General features: G+C 51.0%; 1 protein-coding gene and 1 pseudogene across 2 annotated transcripts in view; both read left to right on the top strand.

The window, feature by feature from the left end:
- LOC144504463 (plectin-like) overlaps positions 1-21,124 on the top strand; it is a 745,079-nt gene that overhangs the window by 96,762 nt on the left and 627,193 nt on the right. The window lies entirely within an intron of this gene.
- LOC144481421 (uncharacterized) lies at positions 5,926-8,630 on the top strand (annotated as a pseudogene).

The raw sequence follows: 21,124 nt of genomic DNA, 5'->3' as shown, positions 1-21,124 counted from the left end.
AAAGTCCCAACCTATTCAATCTCTCTCTGTAACTCAGCTTCTCAAGTCCCGGCAACATCCTTGTAAATCTTCTCTACACTCTTTCAACCTTATTTACATCCTTCCTGTAACTAGGTGACCAAAACTGTACACAATACTCCAAATTCGGCCTCACCAATGCCTTATATAACCTTACCATAACACTCCAACTTTTATACTCGATACTCTGATTTATAAAGGCCAATGTACCAAAGGCACTCTTTACGACCCTATCCACCTGAGACGTCACTTTTAGGGAATTCTGTACCTGTATTCCCAGATCTCTGTTCAACTGCACTCTTCAGAGTCCTACCATTTACCCTGTACGTTCTACTTTGGTTTGTCCTTCCAATGTGCAATATCTCACACTTGTCTGCGTTAAATTCCATTTGCCATTTTTCAGCCCACTTTTCTAGTTGGTCCAAATCCCTCTGCAAGCTTGGAAAACCTTCCTCACTGTCCACTACACCTCCAATCTTTGTATCATCAGCAAACTTGCTGTTCCAATTTACCACATTATCATCCAGGTCATTGATATAGATGACAAACAACAATGGACCCAACACCGATCCCTGCGGCACACCACTGGTCACAGGTCTCCACTCAGAGAAGCAATCCTCCACAACCACTCTCTGGCTTCTTCCATTGAGCCAGTGTCTAATCCAATTTACTACCTCCCCATGTATACCTAGCGACTGAACCTTCCTAACTAACCTCCCATGAGGGACCTTGTCAAAGGCCTTGCTGAAATCCAGGTAGACAACATCCACCGCCTTCCCTTCATCCACTTTCCTGGTAACCTCCTCGAAAAACTCTAATAGATTGGTCAAACATGACCTACCACGCACAAAGCCATGTTGACTCTCCCCAATAAGTCCCTGTCTATCCAAATATTTGTAGATCCTATCCCTTATCACACCTTCCAATAACTTGCCCACCACCGACGTCAAACTTACTGGCCTATAATTTCCCGGATTTCTTTTGGAACCTTTTTTAAACAACGGAACAACATGAGCCACCCTCCAATCATCCGGCACCTCCCCCGTGAATACTGACATTTTAAATATGTCTGCCAGGGCCCCTGCAAGTTCAACATTCGCTTCCCTCAAGGTCTGTGGGAATACCCTGTCTGGTCCTGGGGATTTATCCACTGATTTGCCTCAAGACAGCGAGCACCTCCTCCCCTTTAATTTGTAAAGGTTCCATGACCTCCCTACCAGTTTGCCCTATTTCCGTAGACTCCATGCCCATTTCCTCAGTAAATACGGATGCAAAAAAACCATTGAGTATCTCCCCCATCTCTTTTGGTTCCATACACAGTCTACCACTCTGGTCTTCCAGAGGACCAATTTTATCCCTCACTATCCTTTTGCTCCTAACATACCTATAGAAGCTCTTTGGATTTTCCTTCACTCTGTCTGCCAAAGCAACCTCATGTCTTCTTTTAGCCCTCCTGATTTCCCTCTTAAGTAGCTTCTTGCACTTTTTATACTCCTCGAGCATCTGACCTGTTCCTTGCTGCCTGTACATTTCATACAACTCTCTCTTCCTCTTAATCAGTGTTACAATCTCCCTCGAGAACCAAGGTTCCTTATTCCTATTTACTTTGCCTTTAATCCTGACAGGAACATACAAACTCTGCACTTTCCATTTACATCCTCACCAGAAAACAGCCGGTGCCAATCCACACTTCCCAGATCCCTTCTCATTTCATCAAATTTGGCCTTTTTCCAGTTCATAACTTCATGCAAATCTAAAAATGAGGAGTCAACCTGGTGAAGCTGCAACACTACTACTTGCATGCCAAACAGCATAAACAGCAAGTAATAGATAGAGATAAGCGATCCCACAACCAATGGATAAGATCTAAGCTCTGCAGTCCTTCCACATCCAGTCCTGAATGGTGGTGGACAATTAAACAACTCACTGGAGGAGGCTCCACAAATATCCCCATCCTCAATGATGGAGGAGCCCAGCACTCAGTGCAAAAGATAAGGCGGCAGCATTCACAGCAATCTTCAGCCAGAGTGCCGAGTGGATGATCCATCTTGGCCTCCTCCAGTGGTCCCAGCATCTCAGCTGCCAGTCTCCAGCCAATTCGATTCACTCCATGTAATATCAAGGAATGGCTGAAGGCTCGGGACACTGTAAAGGCTATGGGCCCTGACAATATTCCAGCAATAGTATTGAAGACTCCAGAACTTGCTGTGCCCCTAGCCAAGCTGTTCCAGTGCAGTTACAACACTGGCATCTACCAGCAATGTGGAAAATTGCCCAGGTCATAGAGAGTCATAGAATCATAGAGGTTTATAGCATGGAAACAGGCCCTTCGGCCCAACTTGTCCATGCCGCCCTTTTTTTTAAAAAACCTCTAAACTAATCCCAATTGCCTGCATTTGGCCCATATTCCTCTATACCCATCGTACCCATGTAACTGTGTAAATGCTTTTTAAAAGATAAAATTGTACCCACCTCTACTCCTACCTCTGGCAGCTTGTTCCAGACACTCACCACCCTCTGTGTGAAAAAATTGCCCCTCTGGACACTTTTGTATCTCTCCCCTCTCACCTTAAACCTATGCCCTCTAGTTTTAGACTCCCCTACCTTTGGGAAAAGATATTGACTATCTACCTTGTCTATGCCCCTCATTATTTCATAGACCTCTATAAGGTCACCCCCTCAGCTTCCTACACTCCTGAGAAAAATATCCCAGTCTATTCAGCCTCTCGTTATAACTCAATCCGTCAAGTCCCAGTAGCATCCTAGTAAATCTTAGCTGCACTCTTTCTAGTTTAATAATATCCTTTCTATAATAGGGTGACCAGAATTGCACACGGTATTCCAAGTATGGCTTTACCAATGTCTTGTACAACTTCAACAAGACGTCCCAACTCCTGTATTCAATGTTCTGACCGATGAAACCAAGCATGCCGAATGCCTTCTTCACCACTCTGTCCACCTGTGATTCCACTTTCAAGGAGCTATGAACATGTACCCCTAGATGTCTTTGTTCTGTAACTCTTCCCAACCCCCTACCATTAACTGAGTAAGTCCTGCCTTGGTTCAATCTACCAAAATGCATCACCTCGCATTTTTCTGAATTAAACTCCATCTGCCATTCGTCAGCCCACTGGCCCAAATCCAGGTATGTACTGTAGACATGAAATAGGACAAATCCAACCCGGCCAATTAAAGCCCAATCAGTCTGCTCTCGGTCATCAGCAAAGTGATGAAAGGGGTCATCAACAGTGCTATCAAGCAGCACCTGCTCAGCAATAACCTGCTCATTGACGCCCAGTTTGGGTTTCGCCAGGGTCACTCAGCTCCTGACCTCATTACAGCCTTGGTTCAAACATGGACAAAAGAGCTGAATGCCAGAGGTGAGGTGAGAGTGATTGCCCTTGACATCAGGGCCGCATTTGACTGAATGTGGCATCAAGGAGCCCTGGCAAAACTGGAGTCAGTGGGTATCAGGGGGAAACCTCTCTGCTGGATGGAGTCATATTGGTACATAGAAGATGGTTGTGGTTGTGGAGGGTCAGTCATCTCAGCTCCGAGACACCTCTGCAGGAGTACCTGAGGGTAGTGTCCTCGGCCCAACCACCTTCAGTTGCTTCATCAGTGACCTTCCGTCCAAAATAAGGTCAGAAGAGGGGATGTTCGCTGATGATTGCACAATGTATCGTATCATTTGTAACTCCTCAGATACTGAAACAGTCCATGTTCAAATGCGGCAAGACCTGGACAATATTGAAGTTTGGGCTGATGTGTGACACGATGTTACTTACCACTTAAATGTGAATCAATGGTCAACTCCAACAGGGATAGCACAGAACTCCTACCACACAGTGACAGGGACCTGGGTTTGATTCCCTGGGTCACTGTTTGTGTGGAGTTTGCACATTCTCCCCGTGTCTGCGTGGGTTTCCTCTGAGTGCCCCAGTTTTCTCTCACAGTCCAAAGATGTGGATTGGCCATGGTAAATGATGTGTAGAGGTATGGGGATAAGGGTGGTGGGGAGGCCCAGAGTAAGATTTCTAAGTTTCAGAGTCAGTGCAGAGTCGATGAGCCGAATCGCCTCTTTCTGCATTGTAGGGAATCTGAGGGAGAATCTAACCATCTGCTCTTGATTTTCAGTGGCATTCCCATCACTGAATCCCCTACTATCAGCATCATGAGCTGTCAACATACCATTGACCAGAAACTGAATTGGATTAGTCATATAAATACTGTGGTTACCAGAGCAGGTCAGAGGCTGGGAATCCTGCAGTGAGTAACTCACCTCCTGACTCCCAAATCCTGTCCACCATCTACAAGGCATAAGTCAGGAGTGTGATGGAACACTCCCCACTTGCCTGGATGGGTGCAGCTCCAACAACACTCAAGAAGCTTGATACCATCCAGGCCAAAGCAGCCCCGCTTGATTGTTACCCTGTCCACAAACATTCAATCCCTCAACCACTGATGAACAGTGGAAGCAGTGTGTACTATCTACAAGATGAACTGCAGCAACTCACCAAGGCTCCTTCGGCAGCAACTTCCAACCCACAGCCTCCGTTCCTAGTTGCTTCACTGTCACTGGGTCAAAATGCTGGAACTCCCTCCCTAACAGCACTGTGGGTGTACCTACACCTCAGGGACTGCAGTGGCTCAAGAAGGCAGCTCACCAGCACGTTCTCAAGGGCAATCAGGGATGGGCAATAAATGCTGGTTTAGTGTTTTTTGGGCGTAATTATTGATGGTGTGTGCCACAGGCCAAGTTTCGGTGCTGGGGTGTTTTTTGGGAGGGATTTGTCCTTCATTAGGGGTTTTTAGGATGGGTTGAAATTGAAGTTTTTTAGGAGTGGGTCTATGTTTATTGGGGTTCTTTGGGCAGTTTAGGGTTTTCCAGGGTGGGGTAACATTTGGTAGATTAGCTTTAGGGTTTTTTTGGGTAGTTTGGGGTTCTTTGGGGGAGGAGTGTACAATGATTTCTCTGGGGGCGTTAAGGCTTTTTAGGGTTTTATCATAGAAATCATAGAAACCCTACAGCACAGAAAGAGGCCATTCGGCCCATCGAGTCTGCACCGACCACAATCCCACCCATATCCTTTCCCCATATCCCTACATATTTTACCCACTAATCCCTCTAACCTACGCATCTCAGGACACTAAGGGCAATTTTAGCATGGCCAATCAACCTAGCCCGCACATCTTTGGACTGTGGGAGGAAACTGGAGCACCCGGAGGAAACACACGCAGACACGAGGAGAATGTGCAAACTCCACACAGACAGCAACCCAAGCCGGGAATCGAACCCAGGTCCCTGGAGCTGTGAAGCAGCAGTACTAATCACTGTGCTACCGTGCCGCACTTATGGGAGTTGTGCTAATGTCCAATGATTATTCAGGGGGTTTGTGTTGAGTACAATGATTATTCGGGGGTTGTGCTGTGTCCAATGATTATTCGGGGGTTTGTGCTGTGTACAATGATTATTCAGGGGGTTTGTGCTGATCTACAATGATTATTCAGGGGGTTCGTGCTGTGTACAGTGATTATTCAGGGGGATGTGCAGATATACAATGATTATTCAGGGGGTTTGTGCTGTGTACGATGATTATTCGGGGGGTTTGTGCTGTGTACAATGATTATTCGGGGGGTTTGTGCTGTGTACAGTGATTATTCGGGGGGTTTGTGCTGTGTACAATGATTATTCAGGGGGATGTGCAGACATACAATGATTATTCGGGGGGGTTTGTGCTGTGTACGATGATTATTCAGGGAGTTGATGCTGTGTACAATGATTATTTGGCGGGGTTTGTGCTGTGTACAATGATGTTTTGGGGTTCAGTGTGGGTTTAGGGGGTTTGGGGAGGGTTTGTGAACAATGATGTTTGGGGGGGATTGGGGCAGTTTTATGGAGGGTTTATGGGATTTTGGGGAGGTTTTGGGGAGGGCTTAGGGGGATTGGGGAGGGTTTGGGGGATTAAGGAGGGTTTAGGGGGTTTTGGGGAGGGTTTAGGGGATTGGGGAGGGTCTAGGGGAATTGGGGAGGGTTTGGGGGAATTGGGGAGGGGATTGGGGAGGGTTTTGGGGTTTTTGGGGGGTTCTGGGGTGGGTTTAGGGTGATTGGGGAGGGTTTGGGGGTTTTGAGGGGGTTTAGGGGGATTGGGAAGGATTTGGAGGTTTGGGGGAGGTTTTGGGGAGGGTTTAGGGGGATTGAGGAAGGTTTGGGGAGTTTTGTGGAGGGTTCGTGGGGTATTGGGGAGGGTCTTGGGGGATTGGGGCGGGTTTAGGGGGATTGAGGAGGGTTAAGGGGGTTTTGGAGGAGGGTTTAGGGGGATTGAGGAGGGTTAAGGGGGTTTTGGAGGAGGGTTTAGGGGGATTGGGGAGGGTTAGGGGGACTGGGGAGGGTTTGGGGGGTATTGGGGAGTGTTTAGGGGCATTGGGGAGGCTTGGGAGGTTTTGGGGAGGGTTTAGGGAGTTTTGGGGTTTTTTTGGGGGAGGGTTTAGGGGGATTGGTGAGGGTTTTGGGGAGGTTTAGGGGGATTGGTGAGGGTTTTGGGGAGGTTTAGGGGGATTGGGGAGGGTTTTGGGGAGGTTTAGGGGGATTGGGGAGGGTTCTGGGGAGGGTTTAGGGGGATTGAGGAGGGTTAAGGGGGTTCTGGAGGAGGGTTTAGGGGGATTGGGGAGGGTTAGGGGGACTGGGGAGGGTTTGGGGGGTATTGGGGAGAGTTTAGGGGCATTGAGGAGGTTTGGGGGGTTTTGGGGAGGGTTTAGGGAGTTTTGGGGTTTTTTTGGGGGAGGGTTTAGGGGGATTGGGGAGGGTTTAGGGGAGGGTTTGGGGGATTGGGGAGGGTTTAGGGGGATTGGGGAGAGTTTGGGGGGGGTTTAGGGGATTGGGAAGGATTTGGAGGTTTGGGGGAGGGTTTGGGGGGTTTAGGGGCATTGAGGAAGGTTTGGGGGGTTTTGTGGAGGGTATGGGGGAGGGTCTAGGGGGATTGGGGAGGTGTTAGGGGAGGGTTTTGGGGGTTCGAGGAGGGTTTAGGGGATTGGGGAGGGTTTTGGGGAGGTTTAAGGGGTTTAGGGAGATTGGGGAGGGTTTTGGGGAGGTTTAGGGGGATTGGGGAGGGTTTTGGGGAGGTTTAGGGGGATTGGGGAGGGTTTTGGGGAGGTTTAGGGGGATTGGGGAGGGTTTTGGGGAGGGTTTGGGGGGATTGGGGAGGGTTTTGGGGAGGTTTAGGGGGATTGGGGAGGGTTTTGGGGAGGTTTAGGGGGACTGGGGAGGGTTTTGGGGTGGTTTAGGGGGATTGGGGAGGGTTTTGGGGAGGTTAAGGGGGATTGGGGAGGGTTTTGGGGAGGTTTAAGGGGTTTAGGGGGATTGGGGAGGGTTTTGGGGAGGATTAGGGGGATTGGGGAGGGTTTGGGGAGGTTTAGGGGGATTGGGGAGGGTTTTGGGGAGGTTTAGGGGGATTGGGGAGGGTTTTGGGGAGGTTTAGGGGGATTGGGGAGGTTGGGAGGTTTAGGGGATGGGAGGGTTTGGGAGGTTTAGGGGGATGGGGGGGTTGGGGGGGGTTTAGGGGATGGGGAGGGTTTGGGGAGGTTAGGATTGGGGAGGGTTTTGGGGGTAGGGGGATTGGGAGGGTTTGGGGGGGTTTAGGGAGATTGGGAGGGTTTTGGGGAGGTTTAGGGGATTGGGGAGGGTTTTGGGGAGGTTTAGTGGGATTGGGGAGGTTTAGGGGGATTGGGGAGGGTTTGGGGAGGTTTAAGGGGTTTAGGGGATTGGGGAGGGTTTTGGGGAGGTTTAAGGGCTTTAGGGGGATTGGGGAGGGTTTTGGGGAGGTTTAGGGGGATTGGGGAGGGTTTTGGGGAGTTTTAAGGGGTTTAGGGGATTGGGGAGGGTTTGGGGAGGTTTAGGGGATTGGGGAGGGTTTGGGGAGGTTTTAAGGGGTTTAGGGGGAATGGGGAGGGTTTTGGGAGGTTTAGGGGGATTGGGGAGGGTTTTGGGAGGTTTAGGGGTTTAGGGGATTGGGGAGGGTTTTGGGGAGGTTTAGGGGATTGGGGAGGGTTTTGGGGAGGTTTAAGGGGTTTAGGGGATTGGGGAGGGTTTTGGGAGGTTTAAGGGGTTTAGGGGGATTGGGGAGGGTTTTGGGGAGGTTTAGGGGGATTGGGGAGGGGTTTTGGGGAGGTTTAAGGAGTTTAGGGGGATTTGGGAGGGTTTTGGGAGGTTTAAGGGGTTTAGGGGGATTGGGGAGGGTTTTGGGGAGGTTTAGGGGGATTGGGAGGGTTTTGGGGAGGTTTAAGGGGTTTAGGGGGATTGGGGAGGGTTTTGGGGAGGTTTAGGGGGATTGGGGAGGGTTTTGGGGAGGTTTAAGGGGTTTAGGGGGATTGGGAGGGTTTTGGGGAGGTTTAGGGGATTGGGGATGGTTTTGGGGAGGTTTAGGGGATTGGGGAGGGTTTTGGGGAGGTTTAAGGGGTTTAGGGGGATTGGGGAGGGTTTTGGGAGGTTTAGGGGGATCGGGGAGGGTTTTGGGGAGGTTTAGGGGATTGGGGAGGGTTTGGGGGAGGTTAGGGGGATTGGGGAGGGTTTTGGGAGGTTTAGGGGGATTGGGGAGGGTTTTGGGGAGGTTTAGGGGGATTGGGGAGGGTTTTGGGGAGGTTTAGGGGGATTGGGGAGGGTGTATGTCTGCAATGGGCGGTGTTTCTGGCCTGCGAGCCGCGGATTGAGGATTTTGAATGAGAATAGCGATCAGAGCCGGACACAGAGCCCGGAGCCCGGGACACAGCGAGCACGCACCGCTACCCACTGTCCGGAGCCCGGTGTCCAGTGTCCGGGGCAGGGGGTGTCCGGAGCCCGGTGTCCAGTGTCCGGGGCAGGGGGTGTCCGGAGCCCGGTGTCCAGTGTCCGCGGCAGGGGGTGTCCGGTGTCCGCGGCAGGGGGTGTCCGGAGCCGGTGTCCGGAGCCTAGTGTCCGGTGTCCGCGGCAGGGGGTGTCCGGAGCCCAGTGTCCGGGGCAGGGGGTGTCCGGAGCCCGGTGTCCGGTGAGTCGGGGATGGGGCGGCTCCGCTCCCCGGGATGTTAACCCGGATTCAGCCCGATTCCGGGGGTGGGGGTGGGGGTTGTGTCAGGGAGTGTGGGTGGGGGTTGTGTCAGGGGGTGTGGGTGGGGGTTGTGTCAGGGGGTGTGGGTGGGGGTTGTGTCAGGGGGTGTGGGTGGGGGTTGTGTCAGGGGTTGTGGGTGGGGGTTGTGTCAGGGGGTGTGGGTGGGGGTTGTGTCAGGGGGTGTGGGTGGGGGTTGTGTCAGGGGGTGTGGGTGGGGTTGTGTCAGGGGGTGTGGGTGGGGGTTGTGTCAGGCGATGTGGGTGGGGTTTGTGTCAGGGGGTGTGGGTGGGGGTTGTGTCAGGGGGTGTGGGTGGGGGTTGTGTCAGGGGGTGTGGGTGGGGGTTGTGTCAGGGGGTGTGGGTGGGGGTTGTGTCAGGGGCGTGGGTGGGGGTTGTGTCAGGGGGTGTGGGTGGGGGTTGTGTCAGGGAGTGTGGGAGGGGGTTGTGTCAGGGAGTGTGGTGTCAGGGGTGTGGGTGGGGGTTGCGTCAGGGGGTGTGGGTGGGGGTTGTGTCAGAGTGTGGTGTCAGGGGGTGTGGGTGGGGGTTGTGTCAGTGGGTGTGGGTGGGGGTTGTGTCAGGGGGTGTGGGTGGGGGTTGTGTCAGGGGGTGTGGGTGGGGGGTTGTGTCAGGGGGTGTGGGTGGGGGGTTGTGTCAGGGGGTGTGGGTGGGTGGTTGTGTCAGGGGGTGTGGGTGGGGGGTTGTGTCGGGGTGGAGGTGGGGGTTGTGTCAGGGGCTGTGGGTAGGGGTTGTGTCGGGGTGGGGGTGGGGGTGGGGGTTGTGTCAGGGGATGTGGGTGGGGGTTGTGTCAGGGGGTGTAGGTGGGGGTTGTGTTGGGGTGGGGGTTGTGTCAGGGAGTGTGGGTGGGGGTTGTGTCAGGGGGTGTGGGTGGGGGTTGTGTCGGGGTGGGGGTGGGGGTTGCGTCGGGGGTTTGGGTGGGGGTTGTGTCGGGGTGGGGGTGGGGGTTGTGTCAGGGGATGTGGGTGGGGGTTGTGTCGGGGATGTGGGTGGGGGTTGTGTCAGGGGATGTGGGTGGAGGTTGTGTCAGGGGGTGTGGGTGGGGGTTGTGTCGGGGTGGGGCTGGGAGTTGTGTCAGGGAGTGTGGGTGGGGGTTGTGTCAGGTGATGTGGTTGGGAGTTGTGTCAGGGGGCGTGGGTTGTGTCAGGGGGTGTGGGTGGGGGTTGTGTCAGGGAGTGTGGGTGGGTTTGTGTCAGGGGGTGTGGGTGGGGGTTGTGCCAGGTGTTGGAGGTTGTGTCAGGGGCTGTGGGTGGGGGTTGTGTCGGGGTGTGGGTTGTGTCAGGGGGTGTGGGTGGGGGTTGTGTCAGGGGGTGTGGGTGGGGGGTTGTGTCAGGGGGTGTGGGTGGGGGGTTGTGTCAGGGGGTGTGGGTGGGTGGTTGTGTCAGGGGGTGTGGGTGGGGGGTTGTGTCGGCAAGATGTTGGAAAAAATTATAAGGGATAGGATTTATAGTTATTTGGAGAGTAATGAATTGATAGGTGATAGTCAGCATGGTTTTGTGGCAGGTAGGTCGTGCCTTACTAACCTTATTGAGTTTTTTGAGAAAGTGACCAAGGAGGTGGATGGGGGCAAGGCAGTGGACGTGGTATATATGGATTTTAGTAAGGCGTTTGATAAGGTTCACCATGGTAGGCTTCTGCAGAAAATGCAGATGTATGGGATTGGGGGTGATCTAGGAAATTGGATCAGGAATTGGCTAGCGGATAGGAAACAGAGGGTGGTGGTTGATAGTAAATATTCATCATGGAGTGCGGTTACAAGTGGTGTACCTCAGGGATCTGTTTTGGGGCCACTGCTGTTTGTAATATTTATTAATGATCTGGATGAGGGTATAGTTGGGTGGATTAGCAAATTTGCTGATGACACCAAAGTCGGTGGTGTGGTAGACAGTGAGGAAGGGTGTCGTAGTTTGCAGGAAGACTTAGACAGGTTGCAAAGTTGGGCCGAGAGGTGGCGGATGGAGTTTAATGCGGAGAAGTGTGAGGTAATTCACTTTGGTAGGAATAACAGATGTGTTGAGTATAGGGCTAACGGGAGGACTTTGAATAGTGTGGAGGAGCAGAGGGATCTAGGTGTATGTGTGCATAAATCCCTGAAAGTTGGGAATCAAGTAGATAAGGTTGTTAAGAAGGCATATGGTGTCTTGGCGTTTATTGGTAGGGGGATTGAATTTAGGAGTCGTAGCGTTATGTTGCAACTGTACACAACTCTGGTGCGGCCGCACTTGGAGTACTGTGTGCAGTTCTGGTCCCCACATTACAGGAAGGATGTGGAGGCTTTGGAGAGGGTGCAGAGGAGGTTTACCAGGATGTTGCCTGGTATGGAGGGGAGATCCTATGAGGAGAGGCTGAGGGATTTGGGATTGTTTTCGCTGGAAAGGCGGCGGCTAAGAGGGGATCTTATTGAAACATATAAGATGATTAGAGGTTTAGATAGGGTGGATAGTGATAGCCTTTTTCCTCTGATGGAGAAATCCAGCACGAGGGGGCATGGCTTTAAATTGAGGGGGGGTAGTTATAGAACCGATGTCAGGGGTAGGTTCTTTACCCAGAGGGTGGTGAGGGATTGGAATGCCCTGCCAGCATCAGTAGTAAATGCGTTTGGGGGCGTTTAAGAGATCCGTAGATAGGTTCATGGACGAAAAGAAATTGGTTTAGGTTGGAGGGTCACAGTTTTTTTTTTAACTGGTCGGTGCAACATCGTGGGCCGAAGGGCCTGTTCTGCGCTGTAATGTTCTATGTTCTATGTTCTATGTTCTATGTGTGGGTTGTGTCAGGGGGTGTGGGTGGGGGTTGTGTCAGGTGGTGTGGGTGGGAGTTGTGTCAGGGGGTGTGGGTGGGGGTTGTGTCAGGGAGTGGGGGTTGTGTCAGGGGGTGTGGGTGGTGGTTGTGTCAGGTGGTGTGGGTGTGGGTTGTGTCAGGGGGTGTGGGTGGGGGTTGTGTCAGGAGGTGTGGGTGGGGGTTGTGTCACGGGGTCTGGGTGGGGGTTGTGTCAGGGGGTGTGGGTGGGATTTGTGCCGGGGGTGTGGGTGGGGTTGTGTGGGGGTGCGGGTGGGGGATGTGTCTGGGGATGCGGGTGGGGGTTGTGTCTGGGGGTGCGGGTGGGGTTGTGTCTGGGGGTGCAGGTGGGGGTTCTGTCTGGGGGTGCGGGTGGGGGTTGTGTCTGGGGGTGCGGGTGGGTGTTGTGTCTGGGTGAGGGTGTGGGGTTGTGTCTGGGCGTGTGGTTGTGTCGTGTTGCGGGGTTGTGTTGGGGTGTGGGTAGGGGATTGTGTCAGGGATGTGGGTGGGGTTGTGTCAGGGGACGTGGATGGGGGTTGTGTCAGGGGATGTGGGTGGGGGTTGTGTCAGGGGTTATGGGTGGGGGTTGTGTCAGGGAGTGTGAGAGAGGGTTCTGTCTGGGGTGTGGGTAGGGCTTGTGTCGGTGGTTGTGGGTGTGGATTGGGTCGGGGACGTGGGTTGGGGTTGTGTCGGCGGGTGGGGATTGTGTCGGGTGTGGGTGGGGTTTATGTCTGGGGGTGTGGATGGGGTTTGAGTGGGGGGTGTGGGTGGTGGTTATGTCTGGGGGTGTGGGTGGGGGTTGTGTCTGTGGGTGTGGGTAGGTGGTTATGTCTGCGGGTGGGGTTATGTTGGGTGTGGGTGGGGTTTGTTTCGGGATGTGGGTGGGGATTGTGTCTGGGGGTGTGGGTGGTGGGTGTGGGTTATATAGAACCATAGAAAATTACAGCTCAGAAACAGGCCTTTTGGCCCTTCTTGTCTGTGCCGAACCATTTTTTGCCGAGTCCCACTGACCTGCACTTGGACCATATCCCTCCACACCCCTCTCATCCATGAACACGTCCAAGTTTTTCTTAAATGTTAAAAGTGACCCCGCATTGACCACTTTATCCGGCAGCTCATTCCACACTCCCACCACTCTCTGCGTGAAGAAGCCCCCCCTAATATTCCCTTTAAACTTTTCTCCTTTCACCTTTAACTCATGCCCTCTGGATTTTTTCTCCCCAAGCCTCAGCGGAAAAAGCCTGCTTGCATTCACTCTATCTATACCCATCAAAATCTTATACACCTCTATCAAATCTCCCCTCAATCTTCTACGCTCCAGGGAATAAAGTCCCAACCTATTCAATCTCTCTCTGTAACTCAGCTTCTCAAGTCCCGGCAACATCCTTGTGAACCTTCTCTGCACTCTTTCAACCTTATTTACATCCTTCCTGTAACTCGGTGACCAAAACTGTACACAATACTCCAAATTCGGCCTCACCAATGCCTTATATAACCTTACCATAACACTCCAACTTTTATACTCGATACTCCGATTTATAAAGGCCAAGGTACCAAAGGCACTCTTTACGACCCTATCCACCTGTGACGTCACTTTTAGGGAATTCTGTACCTGAATTCCCAGATCTCTCTGTTCAACTGCACTCTTCAGAGTCCTACCATTTACCCTGTACGTTCTACTTTGGTTTGTCCTTCCAATGTGCAATATCTCACACTTGTCTGCGTTAAATTCCATTTGTGGAGATGCCGGCGTTGGACTGGGGTAAACACAGTAAGAAGTTTAACAACACCAGGTTAAAGTCCAACAGGTTTATTTGGTAGCAAAAGCCACACAAGCTTTCGGAGCTCCAAGCCCCTTCTTACTTGAACAGAATTCCCACTCACCTGAAGAAGGGGCTTGGAGCTCCGAAAGCTTGTGTGGCTTTTGCGACCAAATAACCCTGTTGGACTTTAACCTGGTGTTGTTAAACTTCTTACTGTTAATAAATTCCATTTGTCAGCCCATTTTTCTAGTTGGTCCAAATCCCTCTGCAAGCTTTGAAAACCTTCCTCACTGTCCACTACACCTCCAATCTTTGTATCATCAGCAAACTTGCTGATCCAATTGACCACATTATCATCCAGATCATTGATATAGATGACAAACAACAATGGACCCAACACCGATCCCTGCGGCACACCACTAGTCACAGGCTTCCACTCAGAGAAGCAATCCTCCACAACCACTCTGGCTTCTTCCATTGATGTGGAGCTGCCGGCGTTGGACTGGGGTGAACACAGTAAGAAGTCTCACAACACCAGGTTAAAGTCCAACAGGTTTATTTGGTAGCAAATACCATAAGCTTTCGGAGCATTGCTCCTTCGTCAGATGGAGTGGAAATGTGCTCTCAAACAGTGCAAACAGACAAAATCAAGTTGCAGAATACTGATTAGAATGTGAATCTCTACAGCCAGCCAGGTCTTAAAGGTACAGACAATGTGGGTGGAGGGAACATTAAACACAGGTTAAAGAGATGTGTATTGTCTCCAGACAGAACAGCTCGTGAGATTCTGCAAGCCCAGGAGGCAAGCTGTGGGGGTTACAGATAGTGTGACATAAATCCAACATCCCGGTTTAGGCTGTCCTCATGTGTGCGGAACTTGGCTATCAGTTTCTGCTCAGCAACTCTGCGCTGTCGTGTGTCGTTCTCCAAGGCGGCCTTCACGACACACGACAGCGCAGAGTTGCTGAGCAGAAACTGATAGCCAAGTTCCGCACACATGAGGACTAATCCGGGATGTTGGATTTATATCACATTATCAGTAACCCCCACAGCTTGCCTCCTGGGCTTGCAGAATCTCACGAGCTGTTCTGTCTGGAGACAATACACATCTCTTTAACCTGTGTTTAATGTTCCCTCCACCCACATTGTCTGTACCTTTAAGACCTGGCTGGCTGTAGAGATTTGCATTCTAATCAGTATTCTGTAACTTGATTTTGTGTCTGTTTGCACTGTTTGAGAGCACATTTCCACTCCATCTGACGAAGGAGCAGTGCTCCGAAAGCTTATGGTATTTGCTACCAAATAAACCTGTTGGACTTTAACCTGGTGTTGTGAGACTTCTCACTACCTTCCTCCATTGAGCCAGTTCTAATCCAATTTACTACCTCCCCATGTATTCCTCGCGACTGAACCTTCCTAACTAGCCTCCCATGAGGGACCTTGTCAAAGGCCTTGCTGAAATCCAGGTAGACAACATCCACCGCCTTCCCTTCATCCACTTTCCTGGTAACCACCTCGAAAAACTCTAATAGATTGGTCAAACATGACCTACCACGCACAAAGCCATGTTGACTCTCCCCAATAAGTCCCTGTCTATCCAAATATTTGTAGATCCTATCCCTTATCACACCTTCCAATAACTTGCCCACCACCGACGTCAAACCTACTGGCCTATAATTTCCCGGATTTCTTTTGGAACCTATTTTAAACAATGGAACAACATGAGCCACCCTCCAATCATCCGGCACCTCCCCCGTGAATACTGACATTTTAAATATGTCTGCCAGGGCCCCTGCAAGTTCAACACTAGCTTCCCTCAAGGTCCGTGGGAATACCCTGTCTGGTCCTGGGGATTTATCCACTCTGATTTGCCTCAAGACAGCGAGCACCTCCTCCCCTTTAATCTGTAAAGGTTCCATGACCTCCCTACCTGTTTGCCCTATTTCCGTAGACTCCGTGCCCGCTTCCTCAGTAAATACGGATGCAAAAAAACCATTGAGTATCTCCCCATCTCTTTTGGTTCCATACACAGTCTACCACTCTGGTCTTCAAGAGGACCAATTTTATCCCTCACTATCCTTTTGCTCCGAACATACCGATAGAAGCTCTTTGGATTTTCCTTCACTCTGTCTGCCAAAGCAAAGAACAAAGAAGAAAGAACAGTACAGCACAGGAAACAGGCCCTTCGGCCCTCCAAGCCTGTGCCGCTCCTTGGTCCAACTAGACCAATCGTTTGTATCCCTCCATTCCCAGGCTGCTCATGTGACTATCCAGGTAAGTCTTAAACGATGTCAGCGTGCCTGCCTCCACCACCCTACTTGGCAGCGCATTCCAGGCCCCCACCACCCTCTGTGTAAAAAACGTCCCTCTGATATCTGAGTTATACTTCGCCCCTCTCAGCTTGAGCCCGTGACCCCTCGTGATAGTCACCTCCGACCTGGGAAAAAGCTTCCCACTGTTCACCCTATCTATACCCTTCATAATCTTGTACACCTCTATTAGATCTCCCCTCATTCTCCGTCTTTCCAAGGAGAACAACCCCAGTCTACCCAATCTCTCCTCATAGCTAAGACCCTCCATACCAGGCAACATCCTGGTAAACCTTCTCTGCACTCTCTCTAACGCCTCCACGTCCTTCTGGTAGTGCGGCGACCAGAACTGGACGCAGTATTCCAAATGTGGCCTAACCAGCGTTCTATACAGCTGCATCATCAGACTCCAGCTTTTATACTCTATACCCCGTCCTATAAAGGCAAGCATACCATATGCCTTCTTCACCACCTTCTCCACCTGTGTTGCCACCTTCAAGGATTTGTGGACTTGCACACCTAGGTCCCTCTGTGTTTCTATACTCCTGATGACTCTGCCACTTATTGTGCAACCTCATGTCTTCTTTTAGCCCTCCTGATTTCCCTCTTAAGTAGCTTCTTGCACTTTTTATACTCCTCGAGCATCTGATATATGTTCTATAACCCACACACACTGGGGGTGAGGGTGGGGGTTGTGTCTGGGGGTATGGGTTGGGGGTTATGGCTGCGGGTGGGGTTGTGTTGGGTGTGGGTGGGTGTTGTGTCAGGGGGTGTGGGTGGGTGTTGTGTCGGGGTGTGGGTGGGGGCTGTGTCAGGGAGTGTTGGTGGAGGTTGGGGTTGTGTCAGGGGTGTGGGTTGGGGTTGTGTCAGGGGTGTGGGTGGGGGTTGTGTCAGGGAGTGTGAGAGGGGGTTCTGTCTGGGGTGTGGGTGGGGGTTGTGTCAGGGAGTGTGAGCGGGGGTTCTGTCTGGGGTGTGGGTGAGGGTTGTGTCGGGGATGTGGGTGAGGGTTGTGTCAGGGAGTGTGAGCGGGGGTTCTGTCTGGGGTGTGGGTGAGGGTTGTGTCGGGGATGTGGGTGAGGGTTACAGAACATAGAACATTACAGCGCAGTACAGGCCCTTCGGCCCTCGATGTTGCGCCGAACAGTGGAACCAATCTAAAGCCCCTCTAATCTACACTATTCCAATATCATCCACATGTTTATCCAATAACCATTTGAATGCTCTTAATGTTGATGAGTCTACTACAGCTGCAGGCAGGGCATTCCACGTCCTTACTACTCTCTGAGTAAAGAACCTACCTCTAACATCTGTCCTATATCTCTCACCCCTCAATTTAAAGCTATGTCCTCTCGTGCTAGCCATCACCATCTGAGGAAAAAGGCTCTCACTATCCACCCTATCTAATCCTCTGATCATCTTGTATGCCTCTATTAAGTCACCTCTTCACCTTCTTTCTAATGAAAACAACCTCAAGCCCCTCAGCCTTTCCTCATACGATTTTCCCACCATACCAGGCAACATCCTGGTAAATCTCCTCTGCACCCTTTCCAACACTTCCACATCTTTCCTATAATACGGCGACCAGAACTGTACGCAATACGCCAAATGCGGCTGCACCAGAGTTTTGTACAGTTGCACCATGGCCTCCTGGCTCCAAAACTCAATTCCTCTACCAATAAAAGCTAACACACCGTACGCCTTCTTAACAACCCTATCAACCTGGGTGCCAACTTTCAGGGATCTCCGTAAATACTGAGGCTGGGGTTGAGCTGGGGGCCAGGGCAAGGCTAGCTAAGAAGAGGAGCACTCTGGAGGAGGAGGACCTGACTGGGCCTGGAGGTCTGGAGTGCATCTGCTTCAATGCGAGGAGTGTAACGGGTAAAACAGACGAACTTAGGGCCTTAATGCTTATGCGGAATTTGGATGTGGTTGTGGTGACGGAAACTTGGTTAAAAGAAGGACAGGACTGGCAGCTGAATATTCCGGGGTATCAGTGTTTTAGGCGAGACAAAGGAGGGGCTAAAAAAGGTGGGGGAGTAGCGATATTAGTTAAGGAGCATATTACCGCGGTGCAGAGGGTAGACAACTTAGAGGGGTCATGTACTGAGTCGCTGTGGGTGGAACTCAGAAACAGGAAGGGTGCAGTCACTATGCTGGGGGTGTACTACAGACCACCCAACAGCCCACGGGAAGTGGAGGAAAGGATATGTCAGGAGATTCTGGATAGGTGCAGAAAACATAGGGTTGTTGTAGTGGGGGACTTTAATTTCCCTGGCACAGACTGGAAAGTGCTTAGAGCTGGGGGTCCGGACGGGGAGGAATTTGTAAAATGCGTACTGGAAGGTTCTTTGGAACAGTATGTAGATAGCCCGACTAGAGAGGGTGCTATACTGGACCTAGTTCTGGGAAATGAGCCCGGTCAGGTCATCAAAGTTTCGGTAGGGGAACATGTGGCAAATAGTGACCACAACTCTGTTAACTTTAGGATAGTAATGGACAAGGATGAGTGCTGTCCTACGGGCAGGGTGCTAAATTGGGGGAAGGCTGACTATAGCCGGATTAGGCAGGAATTGGTGGATGTTGATTGGGAGAGGATGTTCGAGGGTAAGTCCGCGCCTGGCATGTGGGAGTCTTTTAAGGAACTATTGATAAGGCTGCAGGATAGGCATGTGCCTGTAAAAAGGAAAGATAGGAAAGGTAGGATTCGAGAGCTGTGGATAACCAGGGAAATTGAGGATCTGATTAAAATGAAAAGGGAGGCGTACGTTAAGTCCAGGCAACTGAAAACAGATGGAGCTCTGGAGGAATACAGAGAGCGTAGGAAAGAACTCAAATGGGGAGTTAGAAGGGCAAAAAGAGGTCACGAGATGTTGTTGGCAGGCAGGATTAAGGAGAATCCGAAGGCATTCTATTCATACGTTAGGAACAAAAGAGTTGTCAGGGAGAAAATCGGACCTCTCAGGGACAAAGGAGGGGAATTATGCTTAGAACCCAAGGGAATAGGGGAGATCCTAAATGAATACTTTGCATCGGTATTCACGAAGGAGAGGGGCGTGTTAACCGGGAGTGTCTCGGAGGGAGGTGTTGACCCGTTAGAGAAAATCTCCATTACAAGAGAGGAAGTGTTAGGTTTTTTAGGGAACATTAAAACTGACAAAGCCCCAGGGCCTGATGGCATCTATCCTAAACTGCTCAGGGAGACGAGAGGTGAAATTGCTGGGCCTCTGACGGAAATCTTTGTCGCTTCTTTGGACACGGGTGAGGTCCCTGAGGATTGGAGGATAGCGAATGTGGTCCCGTTGTTTAAGAAGGGTAGCAGGGAAAACCCAGGAAATTATAGGCCGGTGAGCTTGATGTCCGTGGTAGGGAAGTTGTTGGAGAGGATTCTTAGAGACAGGATGTATGTGCATTTAGAACGGAACAATCTCATTAGTGACAGACAGCATGGTTTTGTAAGAGGGAGGTCGTGCCTTACAAATTTGGAGGAGTTTTTTGAGGAAGTGACAAAAACGGTTGATGAAGGAAGGGCCGTGGATGTCGTCTATATGGATTTCAGTAAGGCATTTGACAAAGTCCCACATGGCAGGTTGGTTAAGAAGGTTAAGGCTCATGGGATACAAGGAGAAGTGGCTAGATGGGTGGAGAACTGGCTTGGCCATAGGAGACAGAGGGTAGTGGTCGAAGGGTCTTTTTCCGGCTGGAGGTCTGTGACCAGTGGTGTTCCGCAGGGCTCTGTACTGGGACCTCTGCTATTTGTGATATATATAAATGATTTGGAAGAAGGTGTAACTGGTGTAATCAGCAAGTTTGCGGATGACACGAAGATGGCTGGAATTGCGGATAGCGAAGAGCATTGTCGGGCAATACAGCAGGATATAGATAGGGTGGAAAATTGGGCGGAGAGGTGGCAGATGGAGTTTAATCCGGATAAATGCGAAGTGATGCATTTTGGAAGAAATAATGTAGGGAGGAGTTATACAATAAATGGCAGAGTCATCAGGAGTATAGAAACACAGAGGGACCTAGGTGTGCAAGTCCACAAATCCTTGAAGGTGGCAACACAGGTGGAGAAGGTGGTGAAGAAGGCATATGGTATGCTTGCCTTGATAGGACGGGGTATAGAGTATAAAAGCTGGAGTCTGATGATGCAGCTGTATAGAACGCTGGTTAGGCCACATTTGGAGTACTGCGTCCAGTTCTGGTCGCCGCACTACCAGAAGGACGTGGAGGCATTGGAGAGAGTGCAGAGAAGGTTTACCAGGATGTTGCCTGGTATGGAGGGTCTTAGCTATGAGGAGAGATTGGGTCGACTGGGGTTGTTCTCCTTGGAAAGACGGAGAATGAGGGGAGATCTAATAGAGGTGTACAAGATTGTGAAGGGTATAGATAGGGTGAACAGTGGGAAGCTTTTTCCCAGGTCGGAGGTGACTATCACGAGGGGTCACGGGCTCAAGCTGAGAGGGGCGAAGTATAACTCAGACATCAGAGGGATGTTTTTTTACACAGAGGGTGGTGGGTGCCTGGAATGCGCTGCCAAGTAGGGTGGTGGAGGCAGGCACGCTGACATCGTTTAAGACTTACCTGGATAGTCACATGAGCAGCCTGGGAATGGAGGGATACAAACGATTGGTCTAGTTGGACCAAGGAGCGGCACAGGCTTGGAGGGCCGAAGGGCCTGTTTCCTGTGCTGTACTGTTCTTTGTTCTTTGTTCTATGCACATGGACACCCAGATCCCTCTGTTCATTCACACTACCAAGTATCTTACCATTAGCCCAGTACTCTGTATTCCTGTTACTCTTTCCAAAGTGAATCACCTCACACTTTTCCGCATTAAACTCCATTTGCCACTTCTCAGCCCAGCTCTGCAGCTTATCTATGTCCCTCTATAACCTGCCACTTCCCTCCGCACTGTCTACAACTCCACCGACTTTAGTGTCATCCGCAAATTTACTAATCCATCCTTCCATGCCCTCATCCAGGTCATTAATAAAAATGACAAACAGCAGTGGCCCCAAAACAGATCCTTGCGGTACACCACTCGTAACTGAACTCCAGGATGAATATTTCCCATCAACCACTGCCCTCTGTTTTCCTACAGCTCGCCAATTCCTGATCCAATCCACTAAATCACCCTCAATCCTATGTGTCCGTATTTTCTGCAAAA

This window comes from Mustelus asterias, chromosome 2 (assembly GCF_964213995.1).
Source record: "Mustelus asterias chromosome 2, sMusAst1.hap1.1, whole genome shotgun sequence".
Lineage (NCBI taxonomy): Eukaryota > Metazoa > Chordata > Chondrichthyes > Carcharhiniformes > Triakidae > Mustelus > Mustelus asterias.
This window is presented reverse-complemented; position numbering and strand designations above follow the sequence as displayed.